At 42.1% G+C, this 23489-nt stretch overlaps 1 protein-coding gene and 1 pseudogene across 1 annotated transcript in view; both read left to right on the top strand.

Moving 5' to 3' along the window:
* The window catches only part of OSBPL6 (oxysterol binding protein like 6), a 142277-nt gene that overhangs the window by 7659 nt on the left and 111129 nt on the right, over window positions 1-23489 (top strand). The window lies entirely within an intron of this gene.
* LOC116634167 lies at window positions 3239-4879 on the top strand (annotated as a pseudogene).

Genomic DNA, 23489 nt, shown 5'->3' with positions numbered 1-23489 from the left:
AAAGAAGAGAGTCTGAAAGGTCAAATTAACTTTGACTTTATTCCATTTGCTGTTTGTGTTAAGTTTGAGTCAATAGTGGAAAATTCGTTTCCCTGTTAAACCTCTGGAGGGTGGGGCTGGCTTCCGGTGATCGTAGCATCAAGGACCGTTGCTGAGATCCCGTTCACTCATTAGGAGGTGCCGCATGGTGATCTTCTAAATCTAACATTTTTCTTCATTTATTAGCTGGAAAGCTTCCGTAAAGAGAAACTCTTCTGTATCAAGTTCTCACTTATCCCGAGGAGCAAGCTTGTATTAGAAAAGCAAGATAAATGCTGATTCTTCCTCTTTATTTACCAGTTTCAGAATGAGTTGGTTAACTGGCTTCCTCTAAAAGTGACCAATAACTTTTTAAATGAATTTATGGATTTAAACACATTTGATATGTTTGAATCCATTTGCAATCATTATTCTGTTTGATGATCAAATTGCCCAGTTCTTGGCTAGGGGGGCCTCTTCTAACTGGCTTCTGAATTGTGTATATAGTATGTATATGTGCGTACATGTATTAATCATCTACTTATTTATCTTTCTACTTATTTATTTAGAAAGTCTTTGATAGACAAGATGTTCCAGGCTCATTGTACTTTTTATTCCCAGGCCTCGATTCAGCCATTTCTCCACGGAGCTCCAGTTCCTTTTGACGGAAATAGTATTTCAAGACACAATATGAACACCAGGGGTGGTGATTGCTGCTGGCTAGTCATTATTTCTCGGTCCTTTCAGGACATAAAGTTAGAAAATTAAGCAAATTGCTTCATGAGTTCGGGCTGATACTTCCAATTCGAATTAAAGATTACTAACAAATGATGATTGGTTGGAAAAGTGCGGAGTGAATAACCAAGGACTGTACAATAATGGAGAAGAGGCTAAGGAAATAATTATAAAAATCACAGAAAACGAAACTGCAAAGGGATCTTGAAATATATAATCTGGTTTTCTACCTACTTCTTTGCCCTTTCACAAAAGCTACATTTGAACATGTCTGAGTAGAGAAAAGGATCAAGAAGGTGAAGCTCAAATCTTAGTCACTGGCTTCAGCCGGACAGGAAATGGCTGGACGCCTTGATGTGAAGTGATTTATGTGAAGTGAGGAGATCAGAAAACACATTATGGCAGTTCAAATGGAAAAACTTTGTATTGAGCAAATTTCAGCTTCGGTTGACCCTCCTTTAACTGTTTTCTCACTTTGAACTTTTTCTTAGAAAAGGGCTTTTATCTTTAGAAATGAGATATTTGGTGTGTGAAAACAAGGCAGAATTAACTGCCAACAAGCCCCTCACACCCATGGTGGTTCTGGTTTTCCTTCATAGTCAAGAAAGCATCTCTGCATCATTTTTGTCAGATTTCCCCTACTGGTCTTAACTTGAATGTTGTTGTTATTTGAGAGGCAGTGTGTAAGACGTTTTGACTACTATTTTGTATTCTACAGGGTGGAGGCAAGAGGCCCAGGCTTCAGTGTCCCCTGGTTAGTCTGGAAGGCATATGTGTTCATGTACACATTCAATATCTAAGGCAAAACATTACACAGTGCATGTTATTGTCATAATTAGAGATGCAAACATGAATATTTTACTGACTCCAAAGGGAAATTCAGAATTAAATACAGATGTAAATTTTTATTCTTTGCTAGAAAAACTTCTTATAAAGGTTTAAAATGCCAGTCTCAAAAGTATGTCCGTTTTCACATTGAATATCTACAATAAATGAAGTAAATGTGTTAAATATTCTCAATTGTTTTAGTATTAAATTTTCTCTAATGCTGGTTGCAAAAGGGAATTGTTTTTGATGGGGAAAAATACAAATATGCCAGCTTTTTAAAAAAAGTTTTTATGGGGGCACCTGGGTGGTTCAGTTGTTAAGTGTCTGCCTTCAGCTCAGGTCATGATCCCAGAGTCCTGGGATCGAGCCCTGCATCGGGCTCCCTGCTCAGCAGGAAGCCTGCTTCTCCCTCTCCCACTCTCCCTGCTTGTATTCCCTCTCTCGCTGTGTCTCTCTCTGTCAAATAAGTACATAAAATCTTTAAAAAAATAAATTAATTAAAAAAAATAAGATTTAATGTATTTATTTGAGAGAGAGAGAGAGCATGAGTTTGGGGGGGAGGGGCAGAGGAAGAGAGAGGGGCAGAGGGAGAGGGAGAAGCAGACTCCTCACTGAGCAGAGAGCCCAATGTAGGACTCGATCCCAGGACCCTGGGATCATTACCTGAGCCAAAGACAAATGCTTAACTGACTGAGCCACCTAGACGCCTCAAATATACCAGCTTTTAAGGTTAGTAACAACATGTTAGCAGCTCTATTTCATTATTATTATTCAGAATCTGTCTCCAAGGGACGCATTTCATGAATCAAGATACATAAATGAAGTGTTGTTTATGTTTATTTTAAACTTAATACTCATTTTTAAAGAGGAAATGTTAATATTTTGAAAAAGACATAAAAATGCAATGTTGTAAGGACAAGTTTCCTATTGATGTATATTTTTTAAAGATTTATTTATTTAGAGAGAGAGAGACTGCATGCAAGCAGCGGGTGGGCGGCAGAGGGAGAGGGAGAGAGAGAATCTCAAGCAGACACCCCGCTAATCAGGAGCTCCACAAGAAGCCTGATTCCATGACCCTGAGGTCATGACCTGAGCCAAAATCAAGAGTCGGAGGCTTAATCAGCTGAGCCACCCAAGCGCCCCCTCCTTTTGATATTTCAACAAAAAATAGCTTAATAGCCTCCCTCTCTAAGCCTGTGGGATCCAATGGATTAAAGATGGAAGAGGCTGGCCTTAATTAAAATTAAAAACTTCTACTCTGTGGGGGCGCCTGGGTGGCTCAGTCGTTAAGCGTCTGCCTTCGGCTCAGGTCATGATCCCAGCATCCTGGGATCGAGCCCCACATCGGGCTCTCTGCTCTGCGGGAAGCCTCCTTCCCCCTCTCCCACTCCCCCTGCTTGTGTTCCCTCTCTCTCTGTGTCTCTCTCTGTCAAATAAATAAAAATCTTTAAAAAAAGAAAAAAAGAAAAAAACTTCTACTCTGTGAAAGATAATGCCAAGAAAATGAGAAGACAAGCCACAAACTAGGAGAAAATGTTTGTAAAAGACATATCTGATAAAGGACTACTATCCAAAATATACAAAGAATTCTTAAAACCAAACAATAACAAAACAAACAACCAGATCAAAAAATGGGCCAAAGACCTTAACAGATACCTCACCAAAAAAGAGATACAGATGGCAAATAAGCATCTGAAGAGATGCTCCACATCATATGTCATCAGGGGAATGCGGATTGAAACAACAATGAGGTACGACTGCACTCCTATTAGAATAGACAAAATTCCAGAACACTGATAATACCAAATGCTGGTGAGGATGTGGAGCAACATTTGTTGCTGGTGGGAACGCAAAATAGCATTGGCTGCTTTGGAAGAAAGATTGGCAGTTTTTTACAAAGCTAAACATACTTTACTATATGATCTGTAGTCACTCTTTGGTATTTACCCAAAGGAGTTGAAAACTTATGTCCACCCAAAAACCTGTACAGGAATGTTCGTAGAAGCTCTACTCATCTCTACCAGCAATATTTGGCGGCGGAATGTGTCACCAGAAATTCTCTGCTCCCAGGCATGTGTCCCTGGGCTTCTTGCCTTGGAAACGCAGCAGCCGGCACCGTGGGAAGGTCAAGAGCTTCCCGAAGGATGACTCTTCTAAGCCTGTCCTCCTCACAGCCTTCCTGGGCTACAAGGCTGGCATGACTCACATCGTGCGGGAGGTGGACAGGCCAGGATCCAAGGTGAACAAGAAGGAAGTTGTGGAGGCTGTGACCATTGTGGAGACACCACCCATGGTGGTTGTGGGCATGGTGGGCTACGTGGAAACCCCTCGAGGCCTCCGCACCATCTTTGCCGAGAACATCAGTGATGAATGCAAAAGACGCTTCTGTAAGAACTGGCATAAGTCTAAGAAGAAGGCCTTCACCAAATACTGCAAGAAGTGGCAGGATGATGATGGCAAAAAGCAGCTGGAGAAGGACTTCAACAGCATGAAGAAGTATGCCAGGTGATCCGGTTCATCGCCCACACCCAGATGCGTCTGCTTCCTCTGTGCCAGAAGAAGTCCCACCTCATGGAGATCCAGGTGAATGGAGGCACAGTGGGTGAGAAGCTGGACTGGGCCCACGAGAGGCTGGAGCAGCAGGTACCTGTGAACCAAGTGTTTGGGCAGGATGAGATGATCGATGTCATTGGTGTCACCAAGGGCAAAGGCTACAAAGGGGTCACCAGCCGCTGGCACACTAAGAAGCTACCCCGCAAGACCCACCGGGGCCTGAGCAAGGTTGCCTGTATTGGGGCATGGCAACCTGCCCGAGTGGCGTTCTCCATGGCTCAGGCTGGGCAGGAAGGCTACCATCGCTGTACTGAGATCAACAAGAAGATCTATAAGATCGGCCAGGGCTACCTCATCAAGGATGGCAAATGATCAAGAACAGTGCTTCCACGGATTATGATCTGTCTGACAAGAGCATCAACCCTCTGGGTGGCTTTGTCCACTATGGTGAAGTGACCAATGACTTTGTCATGCTGAAATGCTGTGTGGTGGGAACCAAGAAGCGAGTGCTTACTTTCCACAAGTCCTTGTTGTTGCAGACCAAGTGGCGGGCCCTGGAGAAGATTGACCTTAAGTTCATTGACACCACCTCCATGTTTGGCCACGGCTGATTCCAGACGGTGGAGGAGAAGAAAGCATTCATGGGACCACTTAAGAAAGACCGAATTGCAAAGGAAGAAGGAGCTTAATGGCAGGAGCAGATTGTGCAGCTGGTGGGATCTCAATAAACATTATTTTCCAGTGAGGGCGGGGAGAAAGAAGCTCTACTCGTAATTACTAAAACTTGGAAACAACCAAAGTATCCTCCAGTAAGTGAATGTTTCAATGGAATATTATCCAACACTAAAAAGAAATGAGCTATCAAGTCATGAAAAGACATGCAGGGAGCTTCAGTTCATATTACTAACTGAAAGAAGCCAATCTGAAAAGGCTACATACGGATTCCAACTATAGAACATTCTGAAAAAAGTAAAACTATGAATGCAGTGAAAAGGTTAGTAGTTGCTCAGGGGTTGGAGTGGTTGGGCGGGGCAGGGATGAACAGATGGACTCAGAGGACTTTTAGGGCAGTGAAAATACTCTCTAAGTTACTATAATGGTAGATGTCATTATACATTTGTCCAAAGCCATTGAGTGTACAATAACAAGAGTGAACCATAATTTATAGACTTTGGGTGCTTATGATGTGTCAATATAGGTTCATCAATTGTAGCAAATATATGAGTCGGGGGGAAAGCTGGTAACGGGGGAGGCGTGCCTGTGTGACTGCAGGCGCATGTGGGAAATCTCTGTACTTCCTCCTCAATTTTGCCATGAACCTAAAATTGCTCTAAGAAATAAAGTCTTAATTTTAAAAAGTTCTGGGGGGAAAAAAAGGTGCTAGAAAAAGATTGGAATCCTAGGGTTTCTATATCTCTCAGTGCTTCTTGGAATTCATAAGTTGGGAAATACGGAATTGAGGTGAAGAATCAGAATTGAAATTCAGAGTTGGAGAAAGTACGTCCGAATCCCATATAACACTCAGTATACCCAGTGCTTGGTACTGTATTAGTTCTTGTCTTATCAGGAGTTCCAGACTTGGTCTTTTGTAGATATAGTTGCAAATTTATAATGGAAATGGAACCCTTGTTAGTGTGATCCTGGACAAAAGTACAGCTAAAATAGACTGTCGGAGCTGGAAGGAGCTTTGTGATCATCTGGTAGCCTAACATCTTCAGTTTATAAATAAAGAGACCAAGCCCCAGAGACTTGCAAAGTGACACACTTCAAAGCAGCAGGGCTGTGACTAGAAATCCAGACCTCCAACTCCTGGTCAGGATGTTTTTCAGCTGTATTGGGATGCTTGGTGATGGCGCCTTTCTCTCTCTGACCACATGTCTTTCACACCTCGGTTAGGAAGCCTCAGGGCTTGCAGAGATGCTCAGGTATGGGTATATGTGTGCTTTACTCATGAGACACAGAAATTCTCAGTACCTTCTAAAATGATGATGATCAACTTAAACTTGGCCTCAAGATATCCTTGAAGCCTCTGACATTGTAGCCTTTTGCCAAGAGCTTGTTCCTCTTGTTGGCGAGAGTCACACTAAGTCCATATTTAGAATAGAGGACAGGACTGTCGCTTGGTAACAGGAGGCTCAGGGAGCTATCCAGGGCGGGGGGGGGGGCACTTCTTACGTGATGACCTACAGTTGGGCTGTACACGGAACACTGTTCTAACACTGTTCTATGCTGTGAATGCTAGTTGCTTTGTTCCTTAAGGTCTTCCGGTTATTCTTGAGTTATGGAAATGATCTAACCAGGGGAAAGTAAAATCCATAAACATATAAAAAAGTAAATTAAGTCCCTTGAAGTTACTTGATCGGTAGCATCATTCCGTCATATAAATGTCAAAACTGATCATCAGGCCAGTACTGTGGATTCATAGGCATTGTCTCCTTTAATAATTGGGCTTTAATGTATTCTGTCTGCAGGCAGAACTTGCTTTGTGGATGCATGTGAGCCCCTCACAGTAATGGCATCATGATCTCCAAGGGGTCCCTGGGCCGTAGGTAGGGAATCACTGGTGTGCAGCTCAAGGGGGGGTGTGAAAACTCGAGTATCATCAGTGGGACACAGTGGGCGTTTTTTTATATGTCACTTTTTTAGAGTCTTATACTGGTAAGTGTGTAGATGTGTGTGTATGTGTACAAAATGACTAAATACAGCCCCCAAAGTTTGCACAGAACAAGTTAGTTCATGCTGTTTCAAGCTGTAGGACTGGCTGACTGTCCCACAGCTGCGGTGCGAGTCACAGATCGGTCACAGATCTTTGCCAGTGGCTTTAACTTGAGAGATTTGGGCCAGCTCTTGGAAGTGTGGCAGCACTTTGGGGGCAAGTGTGAGCAGGTCAGCATGCTTCCCTGCTGTCGCTGGCCTCCATCTGACGAGACTGCTGCGTGGCTACACTAGACTGGTCATTCCCACCAACATTCATATGTTGCATTCCTAACCCCCAAAGTGATGGTGTTAGGAGGTGGGCCTTGGGAGGTGATTCGGTCCTGAGGATGGAGCCCTCTTGAATGGGATCAGTGCCCTTATAAAACAGACCTCCCCGAGCTCCCTTGGCCCTTCCACCTTGTCTACACAGCCCCCCAGCCCGTGGTTATTTCGGTCCAGCAGCCGGAACGGACAAAGTCAGTGTACCGGGTCCTTCAACCTTTCTCTTTCACTGTCTTTGTCCCCTGCTCCCCTTCTCTCCCCTACCCTTTTCATCACCTCTTTTCCCTTCCTTTTTTACTTCTTTTCCCACTTTGTGCTGCAGATATTTGAGCACCGTGTAGCTGTGGGAAGTTTACAGACTAGTGGTTAAAACATGCGCCTAAAAAGAGATCACAGAAATCTCTCTCTGCCAACTTGCTTCAAATGCTGGGGCAAGAATGTGGTGCTGTGAGACCCTGACAGAGAGAGGGCCCCGCCTGCGGCATCAGAGAACGTTCCCTGGGCACTGACCTTTGGGCTGAACTGGGCTTAACTAGATGATGAAGAAAGGGAAAGAAGTGTTTTCCATGCAGAGGAAGCAGAAGGTGCTTCAAGAATTGAAAGGAAGGATGACATGGGGTTGGTGGGGCCAGGACAAATCACACTCAGGTTTGCAGGGCTGCCTGTTTGGAATTCTGGTCTCAAGCCTAATCCTCAGTCCTTCTGTGAAGTGCTTCTTTGTGCCGAGCTGATTCAGGGACTGCATTGCACCCGGTGGACTGCATATACGTGTTCTCTGATTTTTATGGAATGCCGCTACCCTGCAGCCCTTCACTGACTGTATTAGTCAGCGGGAGCTGCTGTTAACAGAAGCTGGCCACGCACTAGGTGCCTTCAACAACAGATGCTTATTTTCTCACAGTTCAGAGGCTACAAGTTCAAGATCAAGGTGCCATGGGGGTCGGTTTCTAGTGAGGACTCTTTCTGGCTCATGGACGGCTATCTTCTTACTGTGTCCTCACATGGTTTCTCTGTGACCTGGTGTGGGAGGGGGATGAGAGAGAGATTGATCTCTACTGTGTCTTCCTCTTCTTATAAAACGCCAGTCCTATCTGATTAGGACTCACCCTTCTGACCTCCTTTAACCTGTATCACCTCCCTAACGGCCCTAGATCATATCCAAATACAGCCATGTTGAGGGTTAGAGCGTCAACATATGAACTTTGTGGGGACGTATTTTTAGTATGTCACACTGACCTATCATAACGTGGAGCATGACTTCTTTCTTTTTAAATTTTACTTATTCATTTGCCAGAGAGAATGAGGGGGGGTAGAGAGAGAAAGAGAGAGAGAGAACAAGCAGGGGGAGCGGCAGGCAGAGGGAGAAACAGGCTTCCTGCAGAGTAAGGAGCCCGATGTGGGACTCGATCCCGGGAACCCTGGGATCATGACCTGATCTGAAGACAGACGCTTAACCGACTGAGCCACCCAGGTATCCCTGGAGCATGACTTCTGATGATTGTCCCCAGGATAATACCTCATGATTTACAGTGAGCAGGTGTCTCCGAGGAGAACAGAAGAGTAAAGCTCTGCAGCATTTGGGCTTCTCCCTTTGAATACCAGGGAGAGAACCAAACAGAAACTGATTCTGTTATGTCAGCATGCTCCATCACGAAGCCACAGGGCTTGTGGTGGATCAACTTGCTCCGTCTCTGAAGTGGGCGTAGCTCTTGTGAGGGCAGCTGGTGCTCAGTGGCTGGGATGGTGCAGGTCAGCAGGAAAGTCACCAGGAAGCCTGAATACACTGAGAGAGGCTGGGACTTCCAGATGCAACCTGCAGCCTTGTGACTTCAGGTGAGAACAGGTAGCTTCGGGAATCACGGGAGGCCTGCTGTCAGTAACAACACCACAGAAAAGAAAATTATGAAACTTAATTCATCCCCGGTTCTTGCTCTTTCTGTCAGATCAGTGGTAACTGTTGTTTAGTACATTCAGTTGTAGGGCTCATGCTTTTTCTGGAACTTTTAAATTAATGACCCTTAGAAAAGTCACATTTAAAAAAACATGCTGGGGAGATGAGTAGCATGGCATCCTACACATCATTCTCAGGGGTATTTTCCGGGTCTGTGGATATGTATGGCATCAGCAGGACCGTGAGCACTGTGGGAAGAGGAAGCTAGAGAGGCTTGGCTACTTTTTTCTTTTTTTGGCCAGTGCATTGAAAGCTATCAAAGCAAGGCTTATCATTTTCTCCTGGATGACGTGAGTCTATCGATTATATCTGTACTTTGCGCACTTGACCTCTTCCACATTCTTATTATAGGATTCTATAATAGGATGAATCATATAGAATGAATTTCATTCTACTATTGGCTGAAAGGGTTTATGAAAGAAAGAAAACTTAGAATAGCGTAAGCCACATCCTACACTCTACTAGTAGATAGAGCTTATATAAACATAGACTGTGTACTCTCTGAAGTGTTTGACAGACTTACAGGCTGCCTAGGAGGCAGAAAAAAGTGAAAATCCGAAGAAAAGAACATTGGCCAGGAAACGCAAGGCTGAGAGAAGTACTATGGTGGTGATAGATGAATAAACAAGAAATTGGTAAACACATGCTGTGTATAAGACTGTGACTGGCACTTAAAGGCATAGAAGGACTTAAACCAACCAAGGAATTTACATTTTAAGTTAGACCAGATATAAATTTAAGCAAAATATAAAATCGTCAAGTAATCGAAAAAAAGTACAAATGAGATGTCAGAAGGTGGTATGTGATTTATTGCCAAATGAAGAGTGCTACCAATGAAGTGATTTTTCTCCACTAGCATCCGAAGTCCATAACAGCAAGGACCACAAAGGGCATGCTTGCGATGGTTAGTATAGCGGTTGGCGTTCATTAATTAATCAAGGCGAGGGAACACTGAACTTTTTAAAGTAAGGATGGTGTTTTTTCCTTGTTTGTTTAAAAGGTGTAAGTTATGTACAATAAAGTATAGAAAATCTTAAGCGTAGGTTCAATTAATTCTCCCTATCTGTATCTATGCATAAAGCCACCCCCAGATGAAGATCGAGAACATTTCTAGCACACTGGAAGGTTCTGTCACACCTCTTTCAGTCCGTACCACCCAGTAGTAGCTGCCATTCTGACTGCTGTCACTGCACTTTAATTCTGCCAGTCTTTGAACTTCATACCCATGGAATTATACAATGGTTCTCTTTGTGTTGAGATTTGCCCACGTCGTTGTGTGCTGTTGCAAGCGTCAGTGGTTCATTCTTGCTCATTTCTGTGTATTATTCTTAATGGGCATTTGGCTTATTTCAAGTTTGGTGCTAGTAGGAATACAGCTGCTATGAACATGTTCAGATTTGTCTTTTGATGGATGTAAGCACTCACTCCTCTTGAGATCTATCCAGGAGTGGAATTGGTGGGTCACAGGGTATTACTGCCTTTAGCAGATATTGTCAAACATTTTTCCAAAGTGCTCATCCCAAGTTACATTCCCCCCAGCAATGTAGAAGAATTTGAATACAGATTCTAAATTGTTTTTATAGGTTTCAGTAAAGTTCATTCGGAACATGTAAAGACCCTGGTCATTACAATCCAAGGGAGTGAGGGAGGGAATGCATTTTTCTCAGTGTTAGTATTGCTCATACTTCCAGACTCTAAACTCTCAGGGCCAGAGCACAACGTAGGCAGGCATTCAGCCAGTATTTGAGTGGATCCTGAGATAGGTCCATAGTTTAGGAAGGAAGATGAATATGACAGCAGGGTGTAGTGGCAACCAATTATTGAATTCTGACCTTTACAGATATCAAGGCTCTCAGCTTTATCACTTGCCAGTTTCATGATGTCTTTCGTTCTACAATTCTAATTGAGTCTGCTCTGTGCCAAGAAGTCTTGTCCTACTGTTGCTGCTGAATAAAAGATGGTCAGGCAAGGCCCACAATAACATAGTCTCTGGTCCAGGACGGGTTGGTGACTGAGTGGGACTGGTGTGTGGACTACACCATGGTAAGGGGAGCCTCTGATAGAGCCTTGCAGCACGGTTGAGGATGGGCTCAGGTCAGGTCTGTAACAAGCAGGACAGGAAGTAGGCAATAAATGCTTTCCAAGAAATTCTTCTGTTTGGTTCTCTTATCAAGGAATAGGAAGAACCACGAGGCATGACCAGGGATAATTTGAGTCTCGAATACGTGCAATGTGACTGTTGGGCAAAGCTGCTTTAAAAGCTAACATTGAGGAATGCCTGGGTGGCTCAGTTGGTTAAGTGTCTGCCTTCGGCTGGGGTCATGATCCCAGGGTCCTGGGATCAAGGAACTCCACATTGAGCTCCCTGCTCAGCGGGGAACCTGCTTCTCCCTCTTCCACTCCCCCTGCTTGTGCGCTCTCTCTCTCAAATAAATAAATAAATAAAATCTTTAAAATAAATTAATTAATTTAAGAAAGCTAACATTGGGTACCTGCTACATCTCAGGCATTTTTCTTTCCTCGTCATTACAACCCTGTGCAATGGGTACTCTTAGAGCCCCATTTCACAGATAAGGAAACCAAGGAACAGAGAGAAGACATAACTCAGCCAAAGTCCTACAGCTAGAGAGTAGGAGAGCAGCATTTGAATCTAGATGCTTCCAGAGACTGGGTTCTTAGCCACTCACTGCACAACAGCTGTCTGTTAGGGTACTTTAAACTTTTAAATGGATAGTCTTTATTTCTATGAACCTCATAAAAGTTGGGTATTTGAAATGAACATTTCGCTGATTTTTATGTGTCATTTCTCCCTGGGATAGTTTGCAAACTTGTAGTCTGAAGAAAGTTTGACGTATAGAGGTATTAGAATAATCCAAGGATCTCAGTTTTTGAAAAGAAAAATTTTAACCTAGTATTAGTTGATATGTATCAGAAGGTCTGTAAATTAGCAGCCAAACATACTATTCAATAACGTCTCTGTATTTTTGCATGAACTATGGTGTATGCCATGAGAACTAAAGGATAATTCTGATATCCAAAAATTTGAGAGCTTAACCCTTCCATGCAATTACCAGTTGAGTGTCTGCCAGGTGGTTCGTGCAGTACTAGGTCCTGAGCATGTATTACCTGTAATCTCCCAAGCAACTTGAACTAGGTTTTATTAGATCCCAGATCCCCACTTTTCAGATGAAGAAATTGAGGATCAGAAAAGCCGAATAACCTGCCCAGTTTCATAGCTAGAAAACATCACCATGGGGATTTGAACTAAGCCTGTTTGACCCCACTCTTTCCTTGATACCATGCTCTTCCACTTGTGCCTAAAGGAAGCACTCAATTTCAAGGAAGTTGCTGCTCTGTGGTAATACTTCACCCTGCTATCCCCATCCATTTTTTTTTTAATCAGTCTATGGCATCAAATTAGATTTCCAGAAGAACAGTTTTGAATTGTAATGGATGGCATTGTTCCCTGTCTCAACATTTTAAATTGTATTCTGATTTTACTGACAATACTATCTATCTAAATACAGGAAACTTTAGTCGTAAGAATGCTAATAGACCTGAGTTAGTTGTCAAATTTTTTTTGTGGTCTCATGAGCAAACAAGTATGTTACTGTGGAAACCAAATAGAAACCTAGATGAATTGATATGGTAAAAGGCCTAAGAAATGGGGCAGCTTGAAATAATTCCATCAGAGTAGCATAGGGGATAAAAGAGAATGACTTGAAGAGAAATTAGGCCAGGGTTATTCAGTTAAGTCATATATACAGATTATGCAAATCTTTTATTTATTTAGAGTCTATTTTATCATTTAAACCAATGTGTAATTTATAACGATGTCACTGACAATGTTTACCTAATTTGTTAACCTAAATTTTTAATCTTATTCTGACCTCCATTTGCATGTGGTAGGTATATTTGTACTTTAAAACAATATATGTAATAGTCTTTTTTTTTTTTTAAGATTTTATTTATTTATTTGACAGTGAGAGAGATAGTGAGAGAGGGAACACAAGCAGGGGGAGTGGGAGAGGGAGAAGCAGGCTTCCCGTGGAGCAGGGAGCCCAATGCGGGGCTCGATCCCAGGACCCCGGGATCACGACCCGAGCCAAAGGCAGACGCTTAATGACTGAGCCACCCAGGCGCCCCTGTAATAGTCATTTTAAAGGCAAGTAGGATGAAACAGTTAGAGTCTCCTGCTATCTGCCCCAGGGATTCAGTTGCCATTCCAGTAATCCAAGAGACGCCAGCAACGTGATATTAGAGACCGAATGTTCCAAATATCATTGATATAAAAGCCATATCAGGTAGAGCCCCCAACAGAAATTTCCCATTAGCACGACTCTGAGTCAGGCCATCCCAGTGAGAGTGTTCTTTCATGTGGGGTTAGGGCTTAGGTCATGTATTCTTGCAGGATTGGGGGCTTCGGAAAATTACTTAGGTCTAAGAGTGCATATGAGAACTCATTTATGTAACCGTTGTAAACTGAGTAGGCAGAGCAATGTCCTCTGTGAACGTAGGACTGCAGACAGTAGGCAGCTGTCCAGTGGTCTGGCGAGAACATATGGATCGGCACAGCCCTGCGGCATCACCCCAGAGTGAAGTCAGCCTCTCCCTTGTGATCCAATAAACGTTTGAATGAATGCCATCCAAGTGGCCTGTTAGGACTTGTGAACCTCTGCCCAGGCGGTATCAGACTGCCGGGGTTTTGGGGTTCTTTGGTTACTGTTTCCTTCTCTTGGCATTTGGGAGTTCTGTTATGTATCAGATTCTGTGATTTTTGCATTTTGGTCCTTGCATATTTAGAGCGTAGGGCGTATTAGACATGATGACTGAAATGATCGTTATATACACAGGTCTTGAGAGCTCTTTAACCAAAACCCAGAGGCGACCAGTATTTTGAGTCTGTAGCAGAGGAAACACAGGATCAGCCATGTTATGATTTCTCTAACTTGAAAGCACACCTCTACATGGCAGGTCCTCATACCTTCTTCTAAAGTGTTCAAAAGCTCGCTGTGACTGGTTATCATTATCTTATGATAATGAAAGTATACTATCATAAGATGGCTGATCCTGTGTTTCCTCTGCTACAGACTCAAAATACTGGTCGCCTCTGGGCTTTGGTTAAAGAGCTCTCAAGACCTGTGTATATAATGATCATTTCAGTCATCATGTCTAATACGCCCTACACTTCTACATGAGTAGAAGGGAAGCTTTTAATGCACCACTGTTAGTTGTTGCTGGTGAGGCACTGGATGGTAAATGTAATGGCAGTTTCTTCACCCTAGGAGTAGCATTCAAATTCTCATCTCTCAACTTCATGAGAAAACAAGCCTTGCCGCATATCTTTTAAACTGAAGCCTTTCTTCCTTCAACGTTGGTCTGTTCCTGTCCATTTGGTTTCAATAACCAGTCACAGTGAGCTTTCGAGCACTTTAGAAGAAGGTATGAGGACCTGCCATGTAAAGGTGTGCCCATGGTGCGGTCAGGCTTCTGAGGATGAGGCAGATGTGGGCATTGCCCTCAAAGAGCATCCAGTTTGGGGAAGAAAAGACATGTGTCTCAAGAACTCTGATCAAGATGGGCTGAGGAAAGTCCATGAGGTACTGAACAAGGATTGTGAAAGTTAAGAACCTGGAGAATTCCTTCTAGGAAACAGCTCCCTGTCACCCACACAGGGTGTAAAGGAAGGACGGGATTGAGATCTTCGAGGTGTAAGGGGAAGACCGTTTTAGTTAGAGAAAACACACACAGTGGGTGAAGAGTCGGTACGTCTGGGGGAATTGCTAGGAGTTCTGTTTGGTTGAAGATTTCAAGAAGCCCTTTGTGGAAGATAAAGTTGGAAAGTTAGTTGGAGTTGGGTCACGGGGACCTTGAACGCTAGGATATGGAATTGGGGTTTATTCTCTCTTTTCTTCATTTCAAATTCTAACACAAGTGTGTTACTTTACAGTCTGATTATTAAGTATGATTATTAGTAGGAAGTCAAGTATTCCTTTTGGCAGTTTGTGGGAAAATACAAAAATATTGTTACACAGTTCAAGTGGTATGGGTCAAAATGGATTTTTTGGGCTGGAAATTTTCCACAGAGGCAGTGCTAAATATATCACATAATCCTATCACTGAGGTGGAAGTCAGCTGCATCACTGCGGCGTGCCCTTATTTTGATTCCTCCTTAGGTTCAATGATGATAGGATCTACATTTCATAGCTTTTTTTCTTTCTTTCTTTTTTTTTTTTTTTTGGCCAGGTGGGTGGCGTTAAAATGCCTAATACCCCATTTCTCTGGCAAACAAGTTGGTTTGTTTGAAATATGAGTCATTAAGCTCCTTTATCTTTCCTCCCAATTTCCTACTTAGCATTTTCCGTTCATATTGGGCACTTTGTAAGCAGTGAGGTGGCTCATTGATTTGCCGCGCATAAAGGAGCAGCGCTGGTCTTTTTTCTATTGAAAGGAATTATTTTGGTCTACCCGTGGTGTGCCTTGGAAATATTCTGAGCTGGTGTTTGTAGCTATTGGAGGCTAACAGGAAAAAAATCTGAATTTTATCAGATAGGTTTGAAACATTTTTCAATTGATAAAAACATTAGTGAAAAGGGCTATCTTTGTTAGTGTTCTCTGGCTAATTAACTCTGTTGACTAAAGCTTGAGGCTTATATGGCAAGGTCAATTAGTTTTACTCTGTGATTATCTCTCAGAACCTCTAGTCCTGGCCATTGATCTCAATAAATAATTATAATACTAGCAAGCACTTACATAGCTTTAAGTGCTATACATATAAACTTATTTAATTTTCAGAATAATCCTAAATAGTAGGTATTGTTACTATCTCCATCTTTATAGATTATGAAATTGAGAAGCTATGTGATTGGCCCAAGGTCCCATTACTGGTTACTGGCTAAGCCAGGATTTGAACGTAAGCACTTGGGGTCCTGGATCTTTACTTTTGATTTCATTAAAATCCAAGGACACCAGTAAGAATGTCCCTAGACTTAAGTAAACATGATGTGTGTCTAAACATGATGTGTGTCTAAACATTTAAGGCTATTTATTTTGTATAGCAGAAAGCTTTGATTTAAGAAATTTCAGACCAGGGGCGCCTGGGTGGCTCAGTTGGTTAAGTGTCTGCCTTTGGCTCGGGTCATGATCCCAGGGTCCTGGGATCGAGCACTGCAACGGGAGCCTGCTACTCCTTCTCCCTCTGTCTGCCGCTCCCCCTGCTTGTGCTCTCTCCTTCTCTCTGTCAAATAAATAAATAAAATCTTTAAAAAAAGAAAAGAAATTTCGGACCAATGTTATGATATACAGACACCAGAAATCTATTCAGCGTCTCTTTTGTTGCCCACGCATACATAGTCGGACATTTGGGCGAGGCTTCCCGGTGGTGACATTTGAGACCTGAGCCGGGACTTCAAGGATGTTCAGGTGTTCAACAGGCAGAAAAGAGCACCACAGGAAGAGGGAACAGCACATGCAAAAGCTCAGAGGGGAGATGGCATTCAATGTGCATGTTTGGAGGAAAATAGGGTGTCCAGGGTATCTGAAACAGGTGGAAGCCAAGCAGAGTGACTAAGATGCAGTGTAAGGCTGTAGGTTGTACCCTGCGGAGGAGTTAACATTGTCCTCTCAGACGGTGACTTTCGTTTTGATCAAGGATTCACAGATTTTTATATCCAGTGTCAGAGGGTTCCCAGGTGCTCTGATGCTCACCTCTAGGTCCATAGACCCCTTTCCCCCAAGCCATAGAGAATAACTGAGAAGCAGAAATAACATGGTCAAATACATGCTTTAAGAAAGAGGAGGACTCTGATGGCAGCGAAGGTGCCTGTCGGGGAGAGTGGTAGGAAGTAGAGGCGTCAGGAGGCAGAGCACATAACCGAGGCCAGAGAAGGCCGAGTTGACCCAAGAGCGATGTCAGGGAAAGGGAACGCGGGAAATGGAAGTGAGCGGACTTGGGGTGAGCTACATGGGAAGGTTGCAAGGGAAGTGGCTGAGAGAAACTGCAGTTTTCTAGCTTGGTTTAAGGGTAGAGAATGATGTCACTAATAAAAGCTGAAGACGAGAAGAGGCAAGGGTAGACAAAGGGGCAAGGGTAGAATGTAAGGGGTTCGATTTTTAGACCCATTGAGTTTCAGGTGCCCATAATACATTCCAATGGAAACATCCAGCGGACAGTTGGAAATGCAATCTGGAAAAGAAGTCAGCATTGGAGAGAGACTTAGCCATCTCCCTAACAAAGGGTAGGCTGAAGCCCTCGGAGTTAGGAGTTAGACAGGGCCTAACTGGGGGAGCCTAGGGGAAGGGGGGGCACCAGGTGAGCAGCAGGAAGGCTGGCCTGGGAGAAGGGACCCAGGGGAGCCCAGCAGCATCACAACACTCAAGCGTTTCCCGTGTGCTGGGTCTGTTCTGAACACTTTACATGCGTTAGCTTGCTTAATCCTCTGCCGCCTCTGTGAAGGAGCCACATTTTACATGTGCGGAACCCCAGTCACCTTCCATGGTGAATTAGTGGTGAGCATCAGTGAGCCGATGATAGTGAATTAAGATAGTTTTTGTCATAACTGTCTTATAGATTTAAATATAGATTGGTAAGCTTTGATGACAGTATTTCCTTACTTTCCCCCCGGTTCTGTGAAGTAAATATAGTATGATCATCAGAATTCATGAAGAAAGCATGATCTGAGACTTCCATAAATTTCCAAATTCCCTGGCTTTCTCATCACATGAATATTCTGTTAGGATTCATGCATTTCTTAATATATTCTTATTTAATAGATTACGCTTTCCCTGAAGTTTTTTCTCCCAATGAATGAGCATTTTGGGCATTGGTTGGAGCACTTCCTGAAATGGTTTCATGAGTCACATTTTCGTATTTCCTCTTAGACTATACACTGGACTCTCTTAGTGGTGATCTGAGATTTCACCAAACTCTACATTCCTATTCTCTTTTTTTTATGATTTTTTTAATTAACATATAATGAATTATTTGTTTCAGGGGTACAGGTCTGTGATTCATCAGTCTTACACAATTCACAGCGCTCACCATACCACATATCTATTCTAATCTACACAAACTTCTCTTGTTTACTTAAATGCATCGCTTCCTTAGAACCTCTCCATTTTTTCCTTTTAATCACTACTCTAGCAGTAGAGATTTTCTTTGGAGCCCATTTTCTCAGAGTAATTTTCTTTCGGTCAGTTCATCAGTTATGTACATTGGAGGAACAAGAAACAACAAAATCACACCAAGTTGCCACAGCTGGGCTATCTGCTAGGCAGGGGTCAGCAAACGATAGTCCAAGGACTGAATGCGATCCACCACTTTTTTGTAAGGGGAGTTTTGTTGGAACATAGCCATGTTCATTCATTTACATCTTGCCTCTGGCTGCTGTCCTGCTACAATGGCAGAGCTGTGGCAACTGCATGACCCACAAAACCTAAAATGTTTACTGATTTGGACCTTCACAGAGAAAGTACGAACTCTTTCTCTGTAGCATACTACTTTTGGAGGATCAGGATATGTCCAAGGCATAGTTATAGTGCTTTAGAGGTTATTTGTTGTTGTTGTTGTTGTTGTTTTTCAAAGATTTATCCATTTATTTTAGAGAGAGTGAGCAAGTGGGGGAAGGGTCAGAGGGAGAGAGAGAATCCGGAAGCAGACTCCCTGCTGAGCGCAGGGCCCAATGCGGCTTCCATCCCAGGACCCCGAGATCATGACCTGAGCCGAAATCAAGAGTCAGCCGCGTAACCAACCGAGCCACCCGGGCACCCCATATAGTGCTTTAGAATTTTTAAATAAAATTATACTCAACTGAATAATAGGACCATTGAGTAGCTTCTGTATTATTTGTTTTTTGGATACAAAATGGAAATTGTCAAGGGAATAATAAAATTGAAGTCTCCTTTAAGTAATAATCAGAATTTTTACCTGTATAATCAGTCATCTGAATTTTTGTCAGCGTTGACAAAACTGTTAAATTTGGAAAAAGAAATTTTCTTTGAATCCTTAATAGATGCCAGGTCCTTAATTGTGCTTGGCCTTTGGGATTTGGAAAAATCTAACACTTTCCCCACCCTCAGAGAAATACGTGTCAATTTAAACCAAGTTAGATATAAATAAACAAAAAATCTGGGAAAATTGGCCTAAATTATAGAAATATAACAGATTGAGAAAATGAGCCGAGTAAATTATTTCAGTTTATTAACATGTTGACCATATATTACTTCTTCAGTCATGTTTCTGAAAAAATGGTTATGCTTTATTTCCCATTATTTTGCCAAGACAAGAAATATGTGATGCCAAATAGGATCACATTTTGCTCTATCAAATATGAGTTCCTCATGTGTCCCTCCTGGATGCCCGCTCTCCCAGGTAGCTCCGCCTTCCTTTTGGGGCTGCTAAATGTCTTCTGAGGTCCTCTCTTGCCTCTGGGTTCTCTCTCCTCAAATTTGTTCTCCTGCATTGGCTCCACTGATGCATAATCACATGATTCTGCTGCTCTGAACTGAACTCCTGTTCTCTACAGCCCACCTAGTGAAATCTAGTCCTTTACTAGCATTTAAGACCTTCCACAGAAGCCTTTGTGGAAGATCTTAGATGTTCCATACCTCCTCTCTGCCTTTCTTCCGCCCCCCCCTCCCCCCCCTTTTTTTTTGTACCCTAGACTCAAGTACTGGGACTATAGTCTATGCTTTCTCATCTGTTGATTTTCATACACTTTTCCTCACTGTTTGAAATGTCCTTTATCCATCTCTGCTTGTGTCCATTTCTTGCCTGAATCTACTCATCTTTCAGCTGCCTCCTCTTTTGAGCAATTTCCCCCCATCTGCTTTCCACCTGCCTCAGAAATTCTAAGCTAGAATGAATATTTTCATGCCATGAATATCCGTAATATATTTTCTGCTTTTGTAACTTAAAAAGATTATTCACATACTGTATCCTGTTATCTATGGCGAAGCTCTAAATTTCTTCTTTTTTTTTTTTAAGTTTTATTTATTTAAGTAATCTCTACACCCCACATGGGGCTCGAACTCATGACCCTGAGATCAAGAGTCACATGCTCTTCCAACTGAGCCAGCCAGGGGCCCCTAAACTCTAAATTTCTTAAGGGAAGGAGCTTTGTTTTTGTTGATTGTTTGTTACATTTCTATATTTCTTTAGTGTCTGATTTTAGTGTTTGCATATAATAGCTGCACAATTGATTTAGTGATGAGTGGATAAATTAATCAATGCTTAATGGCAGATGTGAAAACTCTGTTCTGTTGTATCAGTTGGTGAATTTTAACTTATTTGATATATGGTAGCACTAATGAGATTAGATAAATTTCCAAGATAAAAATCAGCTCTTCAGTTATTGACAGGAAAACCACAGTAGTTGCTGGGTGAAAGTGCCTACAGATCGTGTTTTTCATCGTTAGGAAGTTACCCCGGAACAGCCTGTTTTCATAGACTGTTGGGTTGTAGCACTAAATCTATTCTCCAGGGCTTTAGACACAGTGTAGAAATCCTCATTGTATTTGGGATTATCACAGGTAAGAAGAGGAAAATCAGTTTCTTCTCTAAACCTTGTTGCCAGTGAAAAAAAACAAAATAGCAAAATCTTTTTACTAACTAAGATATTTAATGGAGACAGTAGACAAAGTAAACAAGATAATGAGAAGAGGTCTTAGGCTATAGTTTTCTGGGAAAGCAATTTAAGATGTTTAACCTTAAATAAAGACCAATCTTTGTGAAAATGATGTGGGCATTGAGTCAGCACAGTGGGCCACCTAATGTACAGAAAATAGTCAAAAATGTCTCATCTCTTATTTTTGTTGTGAAATGGACTTTGCTATGTAGGCTGCTAACTTTGTGTAAATACTCTTCTGCTGGTCTTTCTGTTTTTACTATTCTAAGAATCTTTAATATGTTACAGAATGATGGAGCTCGCTTTATCTTGTTTCCATTTTGCATTCTATGTATTAACTTAGTAGCTACACGAGACAGTCTAGTGTTTGGTAGAACACATCATATGCTCTGAGGACCTGAATAAGAAATGAGTGGAATGTGTGGGAACTGTGCTGGACAAGAACATGGTGTATAGTGGGCAAAATTCAGACCGTGGGAGGATTAGTCGCACAACTTACAGGAAAAATTCTGTTGCAAAGATAACGGATCATTTGCTTCCTGAATGAGCCATTCAGAAGGAACCTTTGCCAAATCACTAAACTTCCTGATGAGATTCTGCAAAGACTCCTACCTGAGTACTCGTTGGTATAGAAGACTTTGTTTGAATCAGCCTTTCCAACCTTTACATTTTCTAATTTATTAATTGCTTAGGTGGAATGTGTTGGGGAGGCTTTTTGGTCTGCAGAATGTATCGTTAAATTAGAACATGATTCCTTTCATGTGTTTTGATAAAAAGCGGTTTACTTTTTTTTAAAAAAGCATTAATTTTGGTCATAGTTTTAAAAAGAAACAACTCTTCCCTTCTCTGAGTGTATTTTTAACAAGAGCTTTAAGAATTAATCTTCGATATGTTTTGTCACAAGGAGTAATCAGACTTGAACTTTATAAGCTTGATACCTCTGGACTTCTGCCCTGCACACGGTTTATGTGTAAGGGAAAAAACCCTGTACAGTTTCTTAATTAAATAAAGTTCTGTTGTCACTTGGTTAAACTTCTTGGTTTTTGAATAAAACAGTATATTAGCCACCTGCAAATTTGGAATTTGAATGTGATGATATAAATCTTTCTGTCCTAATCAAGTTTTTGGAGCTGAACTAAAATAATTATGCCTAATATTTCTGGCTTCAGTAACTACCAGGGATGATTGATTATACTGAACCACATATTGATAGAGTGCTAATTTTTAATCAGAGTGATCAGCCCCCCTCCCCCGAAGGTTATAGAAGGCACTACACTTGATTGTGGTTGCTGGCTTTTTGAAGGTTGCACAGAATGTCCGTATGAACATTCATTATAGTCTCAGAACAAGCCAAAACCTTTATTCTGTGACATTGCATACACACTGTGTGAAAATACATACTTTTGTGCAAAAGGAACAATAGATTAATTTCTTAGGAAGTACATACATATAAATAGAAGCATTGTAAGTTTCACTTTTAACTCACACTTACTGTGTGCAGGGAACTAAGGTCCAGTCCTTGCTTCTCAGACTCAATGCAGTCTGATAGGGGAGATAAGAGGTGGAAGCAAGAGGTAAGACCAAGACAGTTGTATATATCAGTCGAATTGACCAAAGTATCAGGTGCGATAGATTGCTTCTTTCTAGCAGAGAAGATCAGTGAAGGTATTGGGGGTTGTGATTTTGAGCTAGGTTTTGAAGGACAAATAGGCAAAGGGAAAAGAGATGAATGAAGTGGAAAAAAGCTCCTTGGGCCAGGGTCTGATTTGCATAGGCTGGCCACAAAACACCGCACAATCTGGGAATTCCTTAGGTATGGCAAGCAAAATTCCCCTGCCTTCTTCCCCTCCTCTGGGGCTGGACTGGGGGAAACAGAGAGGAAACCATGATTTTACCCCCACGGATATCTGTTCTCTTTTACTTTCCCACTTGCCCTTTCAGGATGGTTATAAAGTTATGGTGAATTAGACTAGGGAAGAGGAATGGGCGCGGGCGAAAAGAACCCGCAGCGTAGCACAGGGGGCCCTTTGCCATACTTTTCTTCTTTCTTTTCCTTTTTCAGTGTTCTCTCCTTTTCCAAAGCTTGCAGAGTCCATCATAGAAAAGAGCAAAGAAGAGTGGGGAGGGAATTTCCTGCAGCTGACCATATTCAGTCTGCCTATAATTATGTGGGATTAAAGAGCATGGATTGAGTGCTGTTGGCAGAAAGTAAACAGGTATCATGCTGAGCATACAAAAATAATCTTGATGGACCCTGACTTTAGTTCTAGATCATCATCACAGTCATCAATTAAATTTTATTTAGGACCTGTAAGATGCATGGAATCGTCTTACAACATAGTAGAGATTTTAAAAAACCATTTTTTGTAGAGGTGTAGGGGGGTCTAAAACAGCCCCCCCTTTTTCCCAGAAAAATGGTACTTACAGGAGCAATCACAGCATAGGATCCTGAGCAGACGTCAATCTTTTGTTCTTCTATGAAGTCATCATCTTTCAGAATATGTATGTGTGCATTAATTTTTTACTTTTCCATAAGTAAAAAGAGAAAAACTAAAACCAAGTGAAAAAAGAGGCTTGAAAAATCATCAAACCTGGGGAGTAATTTTTAAAGCTACCTTGTGAATAAATGAACCTGCTAGAGAGGTTTATGGCTTGAAGGAAACAACTGCTGTCACATTTCAGGATCAGAGTCAATCATTTAGCTTCTACTTTGGAGTACTTATCTGGTTTGTCTTTCTTTCTCTTCCTTCTCTTCTCTTCTCTTCTCTTCTCTTCTCTTCTCTTCTCTTCTCTTCTCTTCT

Source organism: Phoca vitulina, unplaced genomic scaffold, assembly GCF_004348235.1.
Source record: "Phoca vitulina isolate PV1807 unplaced genomic scaffold, GSC_HSeal_1.0 scaffold1, whole genome shotgun sequence".
Classification (NCBI taxonomy): Eukaryota; Metazoa; Chordata; class Mammalia; order Carnivora; family Phocidae; genus Phoca; species Phoca vitulina.
The sequence above is the reverse complement of the archived record's forward strand: the minus strand, read 5'-3'. Positions and strand labels throughout refer to the sequence as shown.